The sequence below is a fragment of the Salmo trutta genome, unplaced genomic scaffold (assembly GCF_901001165.1).
Source record: "Salmo trutta unplaced genomic scaffold, fSalTru1.1, whole genome shotgun sequence".
NCBI lineage: Eukaryota > Metazoa > Chordata > Actinopteri > Salmoniformes > Salmonidae > Salmo > Salmo trutta.
This window is the reverse complement of record NW_021822371.1, coordinates 18410-22489: the sequence shown is the minus strand read 5'-3', so window position 1 is coordinate 22489 and position 4080 is coordinate 18410. Positions and strand designations below refer to the sequence as shown.

The 4080-nt window shown below is 43.8% G+C and overlaps 1 pseudogene; it reads left to right on the top strand.

The window, feature by feature from the left end:
- Positions 1 to 1544: 1544 nt before the first annotated feature.
- Positions 1545 to 3377, top strand: LOC115182017 (protein LRATD2-like; annotated as a pseudogene).
- The last annotated feature ends 703 nt before the right edge of the window (positions 3378 to 4080 follow it).

Here is a 4080-nt window from a genome sequence, read left to right as displayed (position 1 = left end):
ACACTAAGGAACAGTTTAGTAGACGACGTGAGACACTAAGGAACAGTTTAGTAGACTAGACGATGTGAGACACTAAGAACAGTTTTTAGACTAGACAATGTGAGGCACTAAGGACACTAAGGAACAGTTTAGTAGACTAGACGATGTGAGACACTAAGGAACAGTTAGTAGGCTAGACTGTGAGACACTAAGGACACTAAGGAACAGTTTAGTAGGCTAGACATGTGAGACACTAAGGACACTAAGGAACAGTTTAGTAGGCTAGACGATGTGATACACTAAGGAACAGTTTAGTAGACTAGACGATGTGAGACCTAATGGAACAGTTTTAGTAGACTAGACGATGTGAGACACTAAGGAACAGTTTAGTAGACTAGACGATGTGAGACACTAAGGAACAGTTTTAGTACTAGACGAGTGAACACTAAGGAACAGTTTAGTAGGCTAGACGATGTGAGACACTAAGGAACAGTTTTAGTAGACTAGACGATGTGAGACACTAGGAACAGTTTAGTAGACTACGATGTGAGACACTAAGGAACAGTTTAGTAGACTAGACATGTGAACACTAAGGAACAGTTTTATTAGGCTAGACGATGTGAGACACTAAGGAACAGTTTAGTAGACTCGACGATGTGAGACACTAAGGAACAGTTTTAGTAGGCTACGATGTGAGACACTAAGGAACAGTTAGTAGACTAGACGATGTGAGACACTAAGGAACAGTTTAGTAGACTAGACGATGTGAGACACTAAGGAACAGTTTAGTACTAGACGATGTGAGACACTAAGGAACAGTTTTAGTAGACTAGACGATGTGAGACACTAAGAACAGTTTAGTAGACTAGACGATGTGAGACACTAAGGAACTTTTAGTAGAATAGACGATGTGAGACACTAAGGAACAGTTTAGTAGAATAGACGATGTGAGTGCCATGCTATCAGAGGTAAAAGGAAGAAAACTCGCGAGGGTGAGAAGCCATGAGAAAAAACAATCTCTCTTCCTCTTGTGACTTCCCTGTAGCTCAGTTGGTAGAGCATGGTGTTTGCAAACTCCGGTTGTGGGTTCGATTCCCACGGGGGCCAGCACAGAAAAAAAAGTCGTAAGTCGCTCTGGATAAGAGGTCTGTCCTAAATGACTAAAATGTAAAAATGTAAATGTAACAAAGTACAAACAGGTTCAACTTTATTAGCCTACTGATATTACAAATATATTACGATGTACGATTTAATACAATGTTCTCCAGTAATGACAATGTTGCTGCATATGTTTAATAACAAAGGTTATGTAGTGTACACATGGATCTACATCATATTTATTCCCGATGGAAGTAGAATATTAATTGTAGCCTGTGAGCAGAATGAGTTTGTAATAATATATAGCAACACATTAACTTTGTAGCCTATCAGTTTTATTAGGGTTGGGGAACTCAGAATGTGAACCACGATGAAAGAAAATAAGCACTACAGCTTTAAATGAGAAGAAGCGTTTGTACCAGTCGTTGTAGCTGTGCCAAGGACCGAGATCTGCCTGCCATCGAATCCGCAACCACTTGCAGTTTCATTATTTCCTCCGTGGTGTTATTACTACACCACTGCGGAAACTATTAGTACACATCCTGCTTTATCGGACAGCACGGACGTAAGATACATTTTAGTCACCGGGCACGAATAACATCAAGTGTATTATTGTTTTTGTTGTTCCGACCACCTATCGTATTGCTCGTGATTAGTTTATTGTTCCAACTTACGCATGGAGAATAGCCTAGCGAATATCAGGTGAGGCGCATGTAGGGGACGAGCCTACACCTGGACGGATGGCAACTGTATTTCCGAATACTAAATGCTGCTGTTATTCTCCATCCATCCACAGCAAGACACTTTGTTTGATCTGAATAGACTTCAATCACAGCAGACTGCTGCTTGGGAATACTATTTAGCTTTTTGTAGGAGACCAGCCGCTACAGATGGATCGGAGCCCTTCGGGAGGGCGTCATTTGTTTTACCCGGGCTGTGTGACACAGAGGCGGCTACAGATGGCGATGATCCTCGGCTTTTAACAGGTGGACCGCCTATCTGCTACCGAGGGAGGAGGCATGGGTAACCAGGTGGATAAAATGAAATTGTCACATCAAAGTTACGCAGGAAGTTCCCACAGTGGACCCCAACGGGCTGGACACTGAGGAAGGTCCGCGGATCGGAGTGTCTTATATTTTCTCAACAGATGACGAGGAACCGGAGGGTGAAAACAGTAACGTAGATGGAGCGGATAAAGAGCACCGCACTGGTACAGAACAGAAACACTACGACATGAGTAACGAGGTGGAGTGCGCCGTTTACCACCGGGGGGAATGTATTTACGAGAAGAGCGTCAAGACCGCGGCCATGGAAACCTACTCCCCAGAGATCCTACTAAATAAATGCAAGGCAGGTGACCTGGTGGAGTTTGTAACAACCGGGACAGTACCCCCACTGGGCGGTGTATGTCGGTGACTTCCAGGTGGTGCACCTGCAACAGAGCAGAGATAAAGAACAGCTTCCTGACAGACGCCAGCCAGGGAAGGAGATGTAGGATAGTCAACGAGTTGTATAAATTCAAAGCCCTCAGCGCCGAGATGGTGGTTCAGAACGCTATGGAACAGGTAGGAGCTAAAGACGGAGAGTTGAGCTGGAGAAATTCAGAGTGTTTTGCCGCTTGGTGCAGGTTTGGCAAACGAGAGTTCAAAATGGGTGGGGAGATCCGGATAGGAAAACAGCCATACAGGTTAAAGATCCTGATGTCAGATAAACAGTCTCACATGCTGGAGTTTCAGTGTTTGGAGGACTTGATCATGGAGAAGAGGAGACAGGACCAAGTTGGAAGAACATCAGTGGACCAGGAACTGGCCAATCATTTCAACAGTGTCGGGGAGATCAAAAGTGGTCCACTCAGTGATCCAATAACAGCACAGATCGCACAGTGATCTAATGGATTTATAGACCTGCTATAAGATCACGATGGCCCTTGCCTATCCAATCACAGACCCCCTAAGTGGATTTACAAACAACACATTTAATTTCTACTATTTTTGAATGAATAGAATCTAAATGGCCCGTTTATGTCTAGTTGTTATTTGATAGATTGGAAGAACATAGTTTTAAAGGTTATTGATTTGTTCTCTGCCTATTGATGTTTCATAATGATTAATCTGATAATATATTGTACATGTTTTCATGTCTCAACCAGGTAACCATCATATGTACATACCTACAGCCCTACGGTAATGGTCATTTGCTGGAAAACATGTTGTAGACTATAGGTTGATCAATCATCTCGCTTATTGTACCGTACCAATAATTTAAGTCAAGTAAATTATGATTACATCTTTGCAGTCAAACTGGCTTTTATTCCCTGCTGTCTACCAGCTGCATTGTTTTCCTCAGGGCAACCATATTCCTACATAGTAGATGACTTTGATCAGGACCCATAGGGTGTAGGGAACAGAGTGGAAGGGACAGGGTACCAACCCCTGTCTACGCCTCCATAGTCTTTTCATCATTTATAAACACTTATTTTCCACCTGCTTACAGTCAGTCCTCATACCAGAGTAACTGCCCTGTTTCTACCTGCTTTACAGTCAGTCCTCATACCAGAGTACTGCCCTGTTTCTACCTGCTTTACAGTCAGTCCTCATACCAGAGTACTGCCCTGTTTTCTACCTGCTTTACAGTCAGTCCTCATACCAGAGTACTGCCCTGTTTCTACCTGCTTTACAGTCAGCCTCCTACCAGGAGTACTGCCCTGTTTCTACCTGCTTTACAGTCAGCCTCATACCAGAGTACTGCCCTGTTCCTACCTGCTTTACAGTCAGTCCTCATACCAGAGTACTGCCCTGTTTCCACCCTGCTTTACAGTCAGTCCTCATACCAGAGTACTGCCCTGTTTCTACCTGCTTTACAGTCAGCCTCATACCAGAGTTCTGCCCTGTTTCTACCTGCTTTACAGTCAGCCTCCTACCAGAGTACTGCCCTGTTTCTACCTGCTTTACAGTCAGCCTCATACCAGAGTACCAGCCTGTTTCTACCTGCTTTACAGTCAGC